The 18,706-nt window shown below is 34.1% G+C and overlaps 1 protein-coding gene and 1 long non-coding RNA gene across 2 annotated transcripts in view; one reads left to right on the top strand and one right to left on the bottom strand.

Moving 5' to 3' along the window:
• LOC106876507 (disks large homolog 1) overlaps positions 1 to 18,706 on the top strand; it is a 750,485-nt gene that overhangs the window by 305,351 nt on the left and 426,428 nt on the right. The gene's annotated exons all lie outside the window — the stretch shown is intronic.
• LOC128250036 (uncharacterized) lies at positions 2,717 to 17,350 on the bottom strand. Its single transcript, XR_008266156.2, has 2 exons — positions 16,448 to 17,350; positions 2,717 to 2,827 (listed from the first exon to the last, which is right to left on the bottom strand). It is a non-coding gene; the product is annotated as an uncharacterized LOC128250036 (long non-coding RNA).

The following is an 18,706-nucleotide window of genomic DNA, read 5'->3' on the forward strand; positions in this document are numbered from 1 at the left end:
TTGTCGTGCTGGGTATGCTGAAGGAGGCTTTAAGTGGTGGTTAAGTAACATACTAAGTTTCACCTATAGTATGTGTGTGTATATATGTATATATATATATATATATGTATATATATATATATATATATATATATATATATATATATATATATAATATATGTACCTAGGCCTATTTGCTAGAACCACTGGCCTAAATACTTAGAACAGAAAACTACCTAAGGTACTCAAAAAGCAGTATTGTTAGATTGGGTGGTACATGAAGCCTATCACCTAAACTGGTGGTTCTCAACCAGGATCCATATAAGATGTTGTTGTTTAAACTTATGTGCAATAAATTGGTTGTACTTCTACAATACATAAAATATTTTAACAATTTTTTATACAGTTCATAGTAATATTTAATCATAATAATTTAATAGGGTTTTTTCAACATCAAATGACTATGGAGTCTACCTGAGTCAAATAGGAATCAAAGGGGTCCTTAGAAAAAAGATGGTTGAGAACTACTGACCTAAACTAAACACAAGAACCAGTTAGTGGTGGTATTAAACTATGTGCTGTGCAAGATCTAAACACATCTGTGTATGATGGTGTTTAACTGTGTGCTATATTTGATGTGCCATCTAAGCACATCCATGGACCAGTTAGTAATATTAATGACATGTTCTTTTATCAGAAGTTCATTTTTTTCTTTCTGATTTTCCTAAATTTGCAATCACAGGATTTTATACTTTGAAATAAATTTTATGTTTGATGGTTTCCTTAAATATTTATTTTTCTTATTACAACAAATTATTCAACATTTATTTATATTTATGTGACAGATTTACTAGCTTTTTCTTTTTAACTTCTCTTTTATCTTCCTTATTAAATGTTTCTTTAATAATTAGGTTTCACTTTAATTTGTTTTACACATACACTGATACACACATGCAGGTATGTGTGTGTGTGTGTGTGTGTGTGTGTGTGTATACTTTTGCATGCACATCACATACATGCATACATAAATATGTATTGAATTTTCCGCTCAGAAATTTAAATTAATTAGTGCTAATTTCCATGATAAGTTATTTGATATTCTAGTGCTAACCAATTCTAAAAGAATTTATTTATTCCATTAGTAGAACTCTTTCAATCAACCATCATTTGACATTATTATCTCTTAAATCATCTCGATTAGTTAGATGGAGAAGGAGAGATCTATAAGATATATCTTTCTCCAGGTGTTACTAAGTAATTTACCTTCCATATTATATTCAACAGATTGATCATTCATACACTATCCATTTAATTTTATTTATTTGTGTGAGTGTGTGTGTGTGCACGTGTGCGTGCACGTGTGCGTGCATGTTTATGTGTATGTGAATAATCGTATGTGTCTATATATGTGTGTGTATATATATACATATATAAAACTAAAAACAAAACAGTGAACAGAAAAGCATTAAAAAAATATGAGCATCTTGAGAGGAAACCACGAGAAGGAAGAAGACTGTGACAACTTATGCTATTATCAAACATCTATCTACTTTATCCGTCTTAATAAAGTCAATTTTTTTCTCACATCTTTTATCCATTTATTGTAAAGGAAGTGTATTTACTGCTCATTGAAGATGATAATGGTTTTATTTCTGCTACTTACACTATTAATAAAGCTTCATTTTTTTTTATTTTAACTTTTGTTTTTTTTCTTCTTTTTGCTTTTGACTTGTTAGGTTTTTTTTGTTTTATTTTTCATATTATGCTTCCTTCTAAAGAGCATACTCTTGCCAAGAATATTTTTACAACAACAACAACAACTAATAATAATAATAATGGTTCCAAATTTTGGTTCAAGGCCAGCAATTTTGTGGGACAGGGTAGGTCGATTACATTGATTTCAGTACTCAACTCGTACTTTTAATAAACCTGGAAGGATGAAAGACAAAGTCAGCTTAAGTGGTATTTGAACTCAGGATGTAAAGCTAGAATAAATGCCACTAAAACTTTTATCCTATGTGCTAATGGTTCTGCTATCTCACCACCTTCAAAATAATAATGGTTTCAAATTTTGGCTCAAGGTCAGCAGTTCACTAGATCAATCCCAGTGCTCAACTGGTACTTTACTTTATTGATTCTGAAAGGATGAAAGGCAAAGTCAACCCCGGTGGAATTTGAACTCTGAATGTAAGATGAATGAAATACTGCTAAACATTTTGCCTGGCACAGTAATGATTCTGTCAGCTCAACACCCTAAGGCCTGCAATTTTAACCCTTTAGCATTCAGGTTTCCTTGTCAAATGTATTGCTTATTAATTCTCATTGTTTTGAATTAACTTATAACTTTGAGATTTTGATGGTGTGTTTGTATATTTTTGGGATGACATTATAGGTTAGGTGTGAGAAGTTGTATTTGGTCAGTTTAAGCATAAAACAGGTAGAATATTTAGGCTGGGTATGGCTGGATAAAAATGCTAAAAGGTTAAGGTAAAGGAGTACGTTATTATTGACCACAGTACCTGACTGGTACTTTATTTAATCAGCTCTGAAAAGATGGAAGGCAAAGGTGACCTCAGCTGGATTTGAACTTGGAATGTATGGAGCTGGAACAAATACCAGAAAGTATTTCTTTTCTGATGCTCTAACAATTCTACCAACCTCCAACCTTTGAAAACCAAAGGTGGGATTTGAAGACTTGGTGGGATTTGAACTTAGAATGTAAAAAAAAACAAAAAAGAACGGAAGACATTTTTTATTCAGGCACAAGGTTAGCAATTTTGAGGGGAAAGGGGTTAGGTGATGCCATCAACTCCACTTTCTAGGTTGGAACTTTATTTTATCAACAACTCTGAAAAGATAGAGAGCAAAGTTGACTTAAGTGGTATTCAAGCAAAGACTATAAAGAGCTGAAACAAATATGGCTAAGCAATTTTTCTGATGCTCTATTTGTTTTTGTTGTTGAAGATGATGGTGGTGGTGGTGGTGGTGGTGGTGTTTTAAAACAGTTCAGAAGCAGGCATTATAGGTCATCTGTCCCCCTTTTCTAGAGATATAGTGCGTCTATGATTACATTAGCTAAATTGTTCAGTGTGTCTTTTTTTTTTTTCTTGGTAATGGAATATTTAGCCACTTTTATAGCAGGTCAAATGATGACTTGGTGGTTTCCTTGTTTAATGATTTTCTGGAATTTTAAACCATTTAGCCAATCCAATATTAGTTCTGGAACGTTTAATGGATCTCTTTCTGAATGACTTAACCATTTTACAAAAAGCAGAAGACACGTGCTTCTTCTGAAGTGTGAAATTGCCTGTCTTTGAGAAGCCAACCTCTCTTGGCACATGCAAAATTTCTAGAGAATGCTTTTGTCAATCAATATTGTTCAATAACAAAAGATTTCAATAACAAAAGTGTCCTGAAACTCTGTTCTGAAGAATTCTTGATTACTTCAGTGCCACTTGAACAATTAACTAATCTCTCTTTATATCCACTTAAAACCATTGAGAAGCTACTCATAATGGTTTGTCATATCGTTATTGTTATTATTTAGGTAAGAAGCCATTATTGTTGTTGTTGTTGTTAACTGTAGCAAAATATGCAAACTATCAAATGATTATGGTAGAAACCCATTTTCACAGACCAATTGTATTTTATTTCATTTTATGCAATCAATACACTTGAAAAGTATATGAACATCACCACATCCCATCCCATTACTTCACCTCTTTCATTGGCATAAATCTGGAAGCTTGTTTCTTGTCAATATATATATATATATATATATATATATATATATATATATATATATATATATATATATATATATATATATATATATATATATATATATATATATATAATTCTTATTAATATCAAGGAGTCAAGCTGGCAGAATCATTAGCATGCTGGACAAAATGCTTAGCAATATTTCATCTGTCTTTAGTTCTGAGTTCAAATTCCACTGCCGTTGACTTTGCCTTTCACCCTTTCGGGGTCAATAAAATAAGCACCAGTTGAACACTGGAAAAGATACAAGCAACTTACCCCCACCCTCAAAATTACTGGCCTTGTGCCAAAATTTGAAGCCATTGATATTATCATTTCTATAAGATAGTGTATAACAGTAATGGTACAATGCTGTACTAAATGCCTTTTGATGTTTGAATATGTCATGTTATGTTCTGAAATCAAATCCTCTTTACCTTTCTTTCCACTTTACCTTTCATTCTTTGATGGTTAATAAAATACAGTGATGGTGTTGGTGGCTGTGGTAGAGGTAGTGATGGTGTCTGGAAAATTACTGTTGTTGATGGAATTGCAATAATTCTGTCAGAAACATACCCCAACCTGCTCTGTATTTGGTAAGGATTTTAAATGATCAGCAAATCCTTCTGTGCCTGATTCTGTGTTAGAAAATTTGACTGTCTGACTGGAGGGGATAAAAAATCCTATTTCAAATCTGTGTTAGTGGGGAAGTGAAATCCTGAATAAGAATGAACTATCACAAATTCTGTGTTATTTAATTGTTAGAAATTTCAATGCAACCCATTCACTACAAATTGAAATGTTTCATTCTTGTATCAAAATATGATAGAGTACATGTTGCAGCATAATACTGATGCTACTTTTTTTGTTGTTGTTGTTGCTTTCTTTTCTTTTATTACTGTTTTACATTCTTCCCCGCTTTCTGTTTTATTTTTTCTTCCTTTTCCCTTTATGCTCCTTTATTCTGCACCAATCAAATCGGTGAGTTGTTAGCCATCACATTGTTGTTTCTAGTTTTTGCTATTCACAAAGTTATCATGTTATTACAGGCTTATTTTTTTACTTAAAAGCAAGTGCAAAAAGAAATAAATGCTATATTGGAGAACCAAATGTTACAAAGAAATAAGGTGAACAGTGGTGATAAAGCAAGTGTTTCCTTGTGTCTCTGTCCGAGACATGCAATCACAATACCATTTTCAGTGAATAGCGATCAAATATTGGGATAAGCTACAGTTTTGTGTTAACCTCAGTCACTTATGGTGGCAACCAGTATAAACTCTCACAGTCTCCACTTTGGTTGGTTGGGTGAGTGGATGCCAACGACAGAACACTTGCATGTTTTGATCTGATATCTTTGCTTTAATACATTAACTGCTGAATGTACCACCAGTGATTCATCACAGACTTCACACAACCACCATATACACCACCATTGCTACATTTTCATAATTTGAGAAAATATTTTATTCTGTATTTTTGACATTGTTTCGAGGCTATTTAAATAACATGAGTGCTAAATATTAAAGTTTAGTTATAAAATATTGTAAAACTGCAAAAACAACTACATTTCCTTGTAACAGTATGCAGTGTGACTGGAAATAGGTGGTAGCACTGGTCATTTCCTGTAGCAAGCTGTGGCAGTTAACATATAAAATCTGTCAGTGACAATCACTCAGAGATGAAACTGAAACAGTGACTGTGGTTCTTACCATAATCATCATCGTTGTTACTGTTGGTTAACCCTTTTAATACCAACCTGCCTAAGACTGCCCTTAGTTCTATGATATGAACTTTGATAAAACTAATCTAAATTAAAACCTTCCATCAAAATTCCAGGTTAATTTGTTTCAAATGCTATCTTGATAATGACAAAGTTATTTTGCTAAATTCTTCATTTTTTCAAACTTAACTGAAATAAAAGCAGTGTGTGACAACAGAAATATAGTAATATCATGTTTCTTATATTTGCATAGGTTGGCCAGGTCTATAAGTATGTGCTGTCTCTCCATATTTCTCTCATGCTGTTTTCTCATCTGCAAAGCTCAGTGCTTTGAGTTCTAATTTGACCATTTTCATTGCCAAGTGTATTTTATTCCTCCTCTGTCTGCATATACTATCTCACACTATCACTTTCTAATGTTGAACAAAACAAAACGAAGCTGCAAGATGGATGCTGAACACTTCAACATTATAGAAATTATAGCTAAACCTTCGAATCATACCCTGAATCATATATCCACCCATGCATACATACACATATGTATATATAAATTGTGCGCTGTACGAGTATTGCCATTGTGACAGCAGCGCATCCGACACGCTCGCTCTCTCTCACTCTCCCGCCTGTGGTCAGCCAGGCAACACAGTGACGCTCTCTGTACCTATATTACTATTTCGTCTCTTTAATCCATTATCTCTTGCACCCCATACTACAAGATGCCTCCAAAGAGGAAGAATACATCTTCACCTGCAGCAGGAAGTACCAAGAAACAACTGAGAGCTATTGACCTTGACACAAAAATGAAAATCATTACAGACTGCGAAGGTGGGAAAAAGGTGAGAGCTATCACAGACGATACGGGCCTGGCACATTCTACCATCTCTCCTATTTTGAAGGATAAAGTTAAAGTGAAGGAGACAGCCAGAAGTTCGACAGGCTTTAAAGCATGCGTCACAAGACAACGAAAGGGTCTCATTCACGAGATGGAAAAGTTGCTGGCAATCTGGATTGACGATCAGATTCAAAAAAGCGTTTTCTCAAAGATTAATTCTGCTATGCTAGAACTTGAGGCGATGGATCCAAATTTTGAGCGATTTTCCAAGGTGGAAAGGCAGACAATTGAACTGTTCCAATGTTATCGAGAAATTTATGACGAAAAAAGAAGATAACAAAGCAGATAACACTGACGGGATTTTTCATGCATTTTGATGTCAAGAATGAGTTGCTTTTGTAATCTTTATCCAAAGTAAAACAAAGTTATTATGTTTGAGTTTCCTTTAAGCCTTTTCACCTTTTTTATATAATCCTGAGAAAAGTTTATTGGGCATCTTATGTACTAGGCCTGGAATCACAAACATACTTACGATGTCTGAGCTACAATAATACAGTATCCATATCCTAACTTTTAAGGATTTCCTTGTGATAATCTTATTGTTACTTATTCATTTTTCAACAATTTATGTTAGTGATTCTTGGCCCTGTACTGCATATACTTTATACAGTACGGTATTCTGTTTTTATATGTACATACAGTACACTATACCTATTAAAAAAAAAATACGTACCCTATGAATATTCGTTTAACGATGGGACTGTTGGAACGTAACTCAGTCGTTAAATGAGGACAGTTTGTATATATATATATATATATATGTATGTATGCAATAATAAATCTCTGAACAAGATATAAACAGTAGCTGCACGACATTGTGAAGTATATTTACCACTTAAATGTGGCTAAACCTTAAGGGTGGATACTACTTTATAAAATGCTATTTTATAAAATACTAAAGGCCTTTATATAAATAACCCTTCTAAACAAGTACCACCAAGAAAATATAAATATTATGTAAGGATTAACAATAATTTCTTAAACCTATAATATAATCCCTAAGTTTATATATAGAAGGATTAATGTAAAATTTGAATGTTCTATAACTTAAATATTCCTTTAACTGATACCAGACATCAGTCTTTTATTGATATTAGCTAAATAAGTAAAAATATAATTTTTAGTCCAATATATTTTGAATTTTTATACTTTTTCTATAAATCTTCTTTATTGGTGTTAATAAACTAAATATGCTTTACCATAGCATTAGTAATTAAGCTATTTTATTTCTGTGGTATTCTGCCCTAATTGATTATTTTATTTCATTTCTTTATGAATTTATTATTAGCCTTTAATTATTCATAAAAAAAATCAAGCTAATCTTTGTATCTCTATAAATTGATACTTAGCTTATATAAAAGTATACTGGTATATTCACTACATATATAAAAAAAAAAACTGCTTAGAATATAATTTTACTAATATATAATTAGAATGTTCTTTTGCCTTAATACTCCTTTATAAATACCAATATATACCTATTAATCAATATTCACAGATATCCTCTGATGAGTTAGTATTTAAGTGTACAATATGTATAAATATTAAACTATTTTTGAATAATTTATTTTCCTCCCTCTATTGTGGTAAAAAGTTTGGTGTATACTCAAAAGTATCCATAAATTTCTCTCCTTTTGTTAATATATTCTTCTTGATAACCCTCTGAATAGCCATAAACTTTATCTGTATACAATATAGCAACATTGTTTTAAAACATTTAACTATAGTACTACATGATAATGACTTCCCCTGTTTCATTATCAATGGTCTGCTAGTGGGTGGCCCCACTTAGTTGTGAGCCAACATCTTGTTTTAAGTTTTCCTTTACCAAACCTCATGATTTTTATGACTATACCAGCTATGATTTCTGTCTTGTCTGCTCTCTCAACCCTACCCCTAACAGATAACGCCCTTTATTTTTCTCAGCCTTAGATATACAAGGTTTGATAAACTAGTCTATAAATCAAAACTGACCCCATAAAAAAAAAACAAATAAAATCAGTGACAGGCAGAGTCTTCTTGACAATTTATTTATTAGCTTCTATGTTGTAGTAGAGACTACATGTTATTTGTCTATCTCCTTAACTTCTTGGAGATTTTAGGTTATATTATACTAATGTATCCATCTGTTCTAATTTAATTAAATTCTATGTCTTTGTGCAACTAAGAATTGCTCTGCATTTTAAATTGATGTAATGATTACATTGTTCAATTAATTGGAGTTGCATGAAACGATCGTACTGCATTACCTCTGGATATCCTTGTTGCTTATTTTGATTTTAATCACCTTACTTTGAAATTGTATGGATAATACCATACTAAATTCTCGTGCCTCAACTTAAGTACCATTTTCACCTGAATCTATATATATATGAGAAAAAATAAGTTTAAAAAGAACAATTCAAACTTTTTTAAGGGTCCAAAAAGAGAGAAAAAATTATTTCCAATAAAAAATTCATCATATTCATAAAAATCAGCCAGAGCAAGTATTAAGAATATGAAAATAACAATTAAATTCGTTATAGGTTTAAAGATACCATAAGCAAGTATAAAAATGGAGAAAATATGTTAAAATCAAAATTGAATTCAATACATACGCACTTTTCAAAAGACAATACAAATATTTAAGAAAAAAATAGAATTAGAGTTCTGCACTGTCATTCTCATCGTTGTGAAGAATTTTTAGGAAGAACATCAAAAAAGTTATTAATAAAATTCCATAAGGAAAAACAGATGGGGTAATAAGGAAAAATTAAACTGGATATCTACAAACAAGTTGTAAAAGGGAAAAATAATAATAAGAGAGACAAAAAAGAAAGACATATCAATGTGTATGCAAGTCTATTTGTGCAAAAAACTATAACTTAAAAAGTCTAATGGGTATATTAAAAAAATATTAAAAGATTGAGACAAAACATAATGTAAACAAAATCACGTGTGTCTAGCAGACATAAACTACATGTTCACTAATGGAGAAAAGCCATAGAGAGTCAGACGTATACATATTTATATTGAAAACGAAAAAAAATATATTATTAGAAGCTTCTGAGCTTCTCTCAGTTTGACCATCCTGAGGCAATACTAGAAGACACTTGCCCAAAGTGCCACAATGTGGAACTGAACCTGGAACCATGTGATTGGGAAGTAAGTTTCTTACCATACAGTCATATCTATATAAGCACCAGCATGACCGCAGCCACTTGGCTGAAACACATAAATAAATAAATACTTAGTTACTCAACTACACATCCATCTTATTTCTTTCCACTAACTTTAGACATCCACCAATTGCTTATCTTTGAATGCCAGACAACTTTACTATATTTTACATATATTCTATCAGGTTAATTAAAAAGTAAGCAACGTTTTGAACCATGAAAAATTTGTACCAGACTTTTGCAGGGTTTTGAATTTTTTTTAAACATTGTTTTGCAGTTGTCTGATAATACAGACATAGACTTGCCCAAATGCATTAATAAATTAACATTGATATTCTTTTCACCGTTGTTACAATCATCTGAAATTGTCAAAGTGCAATATTAAAGCAACTGAAACTGCTCGCGTTATCAACAAAACATTTGGTGAGGAAATGACCAGTGAGTGGTCACCTCGAAAATGGTTTAAACTATTTCACAGTGGAGACTTGTGCCTTGAAGATCGTGAGTGTAGTGGACGCCCATCTGTCATTGATGACGGTCAATTAAAGACGATCATTGAGAAAGATCCATGTAAAACCACTCGAGAATTGGCAAAAGAACTTCAAGTTAGGCAGAAAACTGCCGGCAACCATTTGCATGTGTTCAGGAAGTCAAAAATGCTCAACAAACGGGTATCACATGATTTGAATGAAAATCAGAAAATGTGCAGATAGGAAATTTGCTTATTGCTTCTTCTCCATAACCAAACCGATCCATTTTTCAACCGTATTGTAACTTGCGATGCAAAGTGGATTCTGTACAATAGTAATAAACATTCCTCACAGTGGTTGAACCAAAATAAAGCACTGAAAACCTTCCCTAAACCCGAGCTCTTCAAAAAGAAGGTTATGATGACTGTTTGGTAGTAGACTGCTGTACTCATCCACTAAAACTTCTTAAAACTCAGAAAACCATTACTGCAGAAACCTATTGCCAAAATGAATGAAAACTGCTACTCTTCTGTCCTAGAAAAGGGCCAAACATTCTTCATGACAATACTCGACCACACATATCACTAATGACACTGCAGAAGTTGCGGGAACTCGGCTATGTTCTTCCCACCCAGCTTATACCCCTACTGACTACCACTGTTTCAAGAACCTTGATGGTTTCTTGCGAAAGGAGTTCAAAAATCAAACCGATGCTGAAAATGCATTCAATGAGTTCACCAGCTCCAGAACTCCAGATTTTTATATTACTAGAAGAAACAAACTTGTAACTTGTTGGCAAGAATGTGTTGATTGTAAGGGTATTTACTTTGATGAATAAAATTTCTGCATTGTTGAAATATATTATGATGAATTTCACGTTTCAAAACATTGCTTACTTTTTACTCAGCCTGATATGTATTTAGTGCAAAATCCTTTGTTTCCAACAGCAGAAACCTTAAATATATTCTTACCGGATTTTATTTTATTTTTTACCCCAAATCCTCCAACTTCAAACAAATGAAATGCCTGAAATAACATTTATTTATTTTAGATTTTATATGACAATCTGTGAATGATAGAGATTGCTAAAGTACGTACCAGACCTGAATAAATACTGGAGTCCATTTTATCAATGGAAAACCCATGAATGGTAGTGCTCCAGCTTAGTTGCATGGCAATGGCTGAAACCATTAAAAAAAAAAAAACATTTGTTGCTGTTGTTTTCTCTGACAGTTTTAAACAGCTTTATCTGGTATAGTTCTTTTAATGAGATTATTTTTAGACAGAGGTAATTAATATCTCTTTTTAATTAATAACAACATAAACTGTTTAATTAGCATAACTTGATAACATTTACATAATTTGTGTAGCTAAAATAACAATTAACTTGTTAGAATGTTTTTTGTTGAGAATGGATTTGTTTACTTAGCAGCTGCCTGTTGATTTCAATAGAACACTGTGTGGCTGTTTCTATGGAACTTCATACCACCACACCCCCTCGTTGGACGAGTATCCTTGCATATTAGCAACCCTTACCTGTAGATTTCATTATACGGAATGATTTTCATCTTATTTCGGTCATTGGACTGTGACCATGCTGGGGCACCACTTTCAAGGGTTTAGTTGGACAAATCAACCCTAGTACTTATTTTTAAGTCTGGAACTTATTCTGTCAGTCTCTTTTGCTGAATTACTATGTTATGAGGATGTAAACAAGCCAACACTGGTTGTCAGGTGTATGTACACACACACACACACACACACACACATACTGGCTTCTTTCAGTTCCCATCTACCATATCCACTCGTAAGACTTTGGTCAGTCCAAAGCAACAGTTGAAGACACTAGTAGGACTGAACCCAAGACTACATGTTCGGGAAGCAAGCTTCTTAACCACATAGCGACACCTGTGCCTTAATCAGAGGAAGAATAACAGCACCCACTGATTATTTTCTGGGTCTCTTGGATGGTTGCAGGAAGGCAAAATATGTGGACTACATGTGTGTAACAGAATCGTCTCCACTAAAAACACCCACGAGCCAGGTTTTGGTATTAAACTGGATGATGGATTAAGTCCAGCCCACTTGGTACAGACCCAACCCATGTAATGGGCCTTTACACTGTTTTCATCTACCAAATTCATCCATATAAGGCATTTGTTGTCCTGGGGTTATAGTAGAGGACACTTACACAAAGTGCTATGCAGTGGAACTTCACCTGAAACAATAGGGTTGCAAAGCAAACTTTGTGACCACACTGCCTTGCTTGTATATCTATAAAGGCAAATCACAAATAATCTACACACACACACACACACACACACACACAAATATATATGTATATGTGTAAAGATGTATATGTGTATATAGATATATGTATGTATATGTAGGTGTGTGTCTTATCTTTTACTTGTTTAGCCATTAGATTGTAGCCTTGCTGGAGCACCGCCTTCAAGACTTTTTAGCCAAAAGTATCAACCCCGGTACTTGTATTTTAAGCCTGGTACTTGCTCTACTGGTCTCTTTTGTTGAAAGGTTAAGTTATAGGGATGTAAATGCACCAACACCAGTTGTCAAATGGTGGTGGGAGACACCTTGCCCAAGGTGCCATGTGGTTAGGAAGCGAGCTTCTTACCACACAGCCATACCTGTGCTTATGTATGTAAAATTGAAATAATTATAGAAAACAAATTATTGATATTTCAAATCCTTCATTACAACTGTTCTGCTGATCTTATAAAATCCCATAACTTTATATTTAGAAATTAATATTTCTTTACAAACCCATGCCATGAAAGTATTCAAAATATAAAGTTCAATAAACTATGCTTATATATCATGGAACCATGACTAAACAGAAATATGAGATAGAATGACCACATTTTATATTTCAAATACATTGTCTGATAACAGGTTTTGTAACCATATAATTTTATAAAGTTCTGAAATTTTATTAGATTAGTGAAATGCTCATAATGAAGTACTTAAAATAGCAATAATTTGTTTTATGTAATTAATTCAGTTTTATGAGAAACTTCTCCTGTGTTATAGCCTCAACTCCAAATATATAGTTACAGGTGCTATATATATATATATATTGTATAATATTGGTGTGGGAGTTTAATGTTGTTTCGATATAAAGCCCTAATTCATGTACGTTGAAGCACATTATAAAGTACTTTACTTGTGTGTGTGTGTGTGCATATATATGTATGTATATTTATCAACGGTATATGTATCCTTTGTGTGTGTGTACACACTCACACACACGAGTTTACAAAAATGTATCTGCATGCATGTCTGTCTTTTTGTGTGTGTGTCTCTCTCTCTCGCTTGTTGAGGTGATTTCCTTGTTTAATTATCATTAATTTTTCTATATCTCTCTATGATTTTGCTGCCACTCTTCTTATTGTTGTTTTTCTCTGTCTATATATATCTACTGATTACATTCTTTTTGATCATAGATGTGACTGCATACACACTCACACACACACAGTCTCTCACCAAGAACACACAACCCTCTCTCTCTCTCTCTCTCAATACCTACACACACACACACACACACACACACACACACACACAAGGGGGTACTGAAAAGTTCTTGGCTTTAAGGATCTTGCAAAAGGCCTGGTTAGAGGCTCAACATTCCAAGTTCTTTTACAGGGTTTAGAAAAATTGAAGAACCACTGCTGTAAGTGCGTGAATCTGTGAGGGAAATATGTTGAATAAAATCAGAATTAACAGATCCTCCTGTATTTTCTTTTACCCAAACCAAGGAACTTTTCAGCACCCACTCGTGTGTGTGTACATGTATAGGTATGTGTATATAAATGCATTTATACATTCCATACATTTATGTGCTACTGATTGTGCATGTGTGTATGTGTGTGTGTGTGTGTGTATATATATATATATACCAATTTCCTATCAGACATTGAACATTCCACATGCTTGCGCTCACATCCATGATCCACACACACACAGTATTTGTTTACACAGTATAGTCACAACCATCACATAAGTTGTGATTGTAGTAACTATAAGAACCACATCGTCATCATCTCCACCGTCAGCACCTCCACCACTACCACTATCATTACTATCACCACGACTACCATGACCACCACAATCTCTACAACAACCACATCACAATTATTATCATTGTGACCACCTCTGTCACTACAATCACTACCACTACCATTACTGCCACCACCACCTGTACTGCTACCTCTACTATTGCTGCTGTTTCCGCTGCTGCTAGGTTACTGTTGTAGCACTTCACTATTGATCTGATGTGTTTAGCTGCAGGTGAGGTTGTGTATGTGTGTGTGTGTGTAAGCTGTAGTACTCTGGTAGTGACAGTGAAGTGTGGTATGTGTTGTAGTACAGGGAGTAGTGGTATTGAAATGGTGTCGGCTCTAGCACTGTGGTAGAGACAGGTGTGGTATGTGTTGTAATAAGTACTGTGGTAAAGACATGGGGTGGCATAGGTCGTAGTACTGTAAAGGAGGGAAAGAGGGAGGGGTGGGGAAGACACTGACTATACTTAACAGTAGAGAGAATAATAAAAATAAAACAGGAAGTGAAAGTGTGATGGTGGTGGTGTCAGTGGTTGTGGCTATGGTGATGGTGAGGGGTTGTGTCAGCAGTAGCAATTATGGTGGTGGCTGTGGCAGCTCTGGTAGTAGGGGTGGTTGTATTAGTGGTGGTTAAGGTAGTTGTAGTGGCAGGGCTGTGGTTGTAATGGTTGTGGTGGTGGTGGCGGCGTCGGTGGTATTTATGTTGGTTGTAGTTGTGGTATTGATGATTGTGTTATTGGTGCACACACTTCCAGTGTACCCCTGATGTGTGTGTGTGTAGAATGTGGAAAATACCACCATGTGAAATGTTTGTGCATGTAGCAAGAGAGAGCGGGAGAGACAACAGTAACATGTACAGCTCCAGCCATATGTATTGACACGTCTATATATAGATCCAGGCACATACACGTATATATATCTGCACGTGCATACAAAAACATTTCTTTGCAGATACACATACATTTACATGCATCTTCGTAAACAGAAACACACACATACCTGTATGCACACACACACATATACCATCTTCATAGACTGACACAGACATGTCTGCATGTACACACATACATACAACTTTGCAGATAGATGCATGCATATGCATGCATTTTCACACACATACGCACACCCCTACTTATACGCAAACACACATACCTGCTTCCATGTACATCTGCCTGCTTGCATATACACCTGCCTGAATACATACACAAACACACACATTGCAGAACCAATGTTCAGTGTGTGTCAGTGTTTTAATACAAAGCTTTGAAGTGCTCACACGTTCATTTAACATCGTTGGTGTGCAGACGTCTGTCAAAGAGGGAGGAGGATGACAAAAGTATAACATAACAAAAGCAAGTCTCTAGCTGAGCTTGTCACCATAGCAACCAGAAGTGGATACTTACAAATTCTCTTTGTTGTTGTTGATTATTTAAAAAAAAAAAAAGTCTTGTTTATTGACAAACTTTTTAAAAGCTGGACTTAACACCAAATAATCAGTTTATCTCAGAAATAGCTAAATTGTTTTTAGTATACAACATTTTCATTAGTAATTTGTTATTCAATCAACCAACACCCATTCCACCTCTCTTCCCCACTTTTTGCTTGATCCTTTAAGGTTCCAACCCCTGCTCGTTCCATAATATATTTAATTTTTTTCTTTTAAATTTAATTACACGCAATTCATATCTATTCTCTCTCCAATATCATATTTCATTACATATCTTATTTTATATGGAATATATATAATTATTATTATTATTATTATTTATTTATTCATTTATTTTTTGAAAATTAAATCACTGGCATTCAATTAAGTTTATTATTACCATATTCAGAAATATTCAAAGTTCAACAGAAAATATTAATACTGGTGATATTCACTTCCAGGTTTCCGTTCGCCACTGCCCACCCATATACTTATGTTATTCCCACTACAAACTGGTAACTTATCATTACAGATTCCAGCTACCAATTAGACAGCAAAAAAAAAAATTCTTTTTTTTCTTTCTCTTTCTCTCTCTGTCTCACTCTTTCTGTATAACTTTGAAATATGGTAAATGTAGCAGTGTGCAAACCAACTTTCCATTTGGATTATCTTGTCAAACATTCATTCAATTTAATTCCAGGCATTTTTGTGTTCTTTACATTTTGTTATTATTTCTAAGAAAAACAAGAGAAGAAGAAAAATGTTTGAAATGCAGTGTATATGTTTATATATATCTGTTCTGTTTCTTTCTGTATCTTTTCTCGATTCTTCTCAATGTATATGATTTCTGTGGAATATTATAGAAACATTAGTGTTTGATACTTCAGCAAGAACTCAAGATAAAAATAAAAAATAAAAAGATAGAAGATAAAAGAAAAATACATGGAACTAAATTACGCACCATTTTTCAAAGAATTGAAGTTTATCAGTGATATTGATATCATCATCACTAACATTGTTGTTATCACCAGTACCAGTGCTGTCATTATTATCTTCACCCTCCTTATTTTCCTTATTGTAAACTTTGTTAGCCATTATGAAAGAATCAGTTGTTAATTTCCAAACACTGTGACATCATCTGTAATCACCCGAGATCTAATCGTGGTAAATTCCACCATATCGTTTTCATCTATTATGCTTCTAAATTCTGTTGTGGATGTACCCAGAGACGATAACATCATCTGGAATCACATGAGAGCTCTCCCAAGTGATTGTCACTTGGCTGTGTATCTATTATGATTCTAACCTGTGCTGTGGATATACCCAGGATGTTAATGTCATGGTTACACTACCGGTTCAGGCATCGTGGGAAGACGGTCAGTTTTCGAAAACATGTTGACACTATTACGTATGACATTGACTATATCTGCAATTCATTTGTAAGTTTTCTCAACCTTGTTTCTGATTAGAAAAAAAATACATGTCTATATTTGCTGTCTCTTGTGTTAGGTGTGTGTGAGAGTACTTGATCTCGTCAGCAACATCCCTGGGCTACCAATATGTGAATGGGGGAAAGGAAGCTCCAGTGCCTTGTTTAGGGAACACGACAGCAGTGAACGTGACGATAGCTCCCACCTTGACTCTCTAGCTCCCACCACACCTCTATAACCACCACCACACTACTACTACTACTTCTGCTACTACACCCCCCTCAGAGTCGCCACTCCTGACACCACTACCACCACAGCCACCTCATCTACTCCCACCCACCCATCCACTCCCACAAACTCTTGTAAACTCTTGTATAGATATATTTCCTCTAAATGTTGTTGTTGAGAATTTAATAGTTGCACTTTGAACAGTAAGTTTTCAGCACAAATATACATACGTGTACATATATATATATATATATATATATATATATATATATATGTGTGTGTGTGTGTGTATGCATGTTTATGCATATATGTATACTCACATGTACATATCTGCATGCACAAACTTGCAAGCATGCACATGCTTACACATACTTGCAGGCACACATGTACATCCATACTTATACACACACACACACGCACCAACATATACACATACATATATACATGAACACATACACCACACACATGCACACAAACTTATAGATACATTCATATACACACACATATCTGTATACATATATCCACGCATACACACTCACCACTGTTGTTGTTGTTGTAGTTCCCCCCTCGTTGTTAAGAATCATTCAATAAGTTTTCCTTTCCATCGAAACATAACTGTCACTGCTACACCACCATCACCACAACCACCACCACTAAGTTCCTCAGTTGACATGAAAACTCTGTCAAAGAATTTCTGTGGATTTTCCATACACCTGACAGAAATACTGCAATTCCATCAATAATGGTAATTGTACAGAGTTGAGACTACTACTAGTACTACTACTACTACTACTACTACTAGTACTACTACTACTACTACTATGTATTACAGCTTTAACTACTGCTGCCTTTACTAGTCCTACTATAGCCTCTACTACTACCTTCTGTGTGTGTGTGTGTGTGTGTGTACATATGTTCATGTGTATATGGGAATGTGTTTGTTCATATACCTATATATGTATGTACAAATGCATTTGTGTGAGAAGAGAGTGAAAAAAATTTATTTAAACAAATATACATATGCATGCACACATACATATACACACACAAAACTATACATCCATTACTGAAATGACATTGGTATATGCACGCACTAATTATCTCAACATACACAGAGATGTACATATTAAATTATACTGCTACTACTTACACACTTACATACAAAAAATTGCTGCAACAAACATACTAACATGAATGCTGTGCACATATATGCAACTCTTTGATATATAATCACTTACACACACATACCTGTGACAATCGTATATACACATAAGTGTAATATACACATGTAAAATCCATTTTCCTACTGTCTTGTTTCTGTGACAATACACTATTTTATGTACTCCATACACATCTACAGAAGCACAATCTACATAAATAAATAAGTATACACACACACGCACACACACACACACACACACACACACACATGACATTGTCGTAAACATTTCTGCATGCAAACATACACAAATGCTATAAAATACACATTTGAAAGCTCTCTTCCCCACCACATTCCTACTGTCAGATGTCTGTGACAGTATTATACAGCATATACACCACTG

Source organism: Octopus bimaculoides, chromosome 19, assembly GCF_046866305.1.
Source record: "Octopus bimaculoides isolate indiv1 chromosome 19, ASM4686630v1, whole genome shotgun sequence".
Lineage (NCBI taxonomy): Eukaryota > Metazoa > Mollusca > Cephalopoda > Octopoda > Octopodidae > Octopus > Octopus bimaculoides.